This window comes from Sapajus apella, unplaced genomic scaffold (assembly GCF_009761245.1).
Source record: "Sapajus apella isolate SASKATOON/1434 unplaced genomic scaffold, GSC_monkey_1.0 scaffold3, whole genome shotgun sequence".
Lineage (NCBI taxonomy): Eukaryota > Metazoa > Chordata > Mammalia > Primates > Cebidae > Sapajus > Sapajus apella.
The window spans coordinates 40,474,896-40,475,278 of record NW_022436943.1 but is presented as its reverse complement, the minus strand read 5'-3'; positions in this window follow the sequence as shown (position 1 = coordinate 40,475,278).

Genomic DNA, 383 nt, shown 5'->3' with positions numbered 1-383 from the left:
TTTGTTTTGTTTTGTTTTGTTTTGTTTTGTTTTGTTTTGTTTTGTTTGAAACAGAGCCTTGCTCTGTCACCCAGGCTGGAGTGCAGTGGCATTATCTCAGCTCACTGCATCATTTGTTAACCAGGTTCAAGCGATACTCAAGCTTCAGCCTCCCAAGTAGCTGGGTCTACAGGCGTGCACCACCACACCTGGCTGATTTTTGTATTTTTAGTAGAGGCGAGGTTTCACCCTGTTGATCAGACTGGTCTCAAACTCCTGGCCACTCTGTTGGTCAGACTGGTCTCAAACTCCTGGCCTCAAGTGATCCACCTGCCTCAGCCTCCCAGAGTGCCGGGATTACAGGTGTGAGCCACAACACCCTGCCAAACCTCAGCATTTCCTGT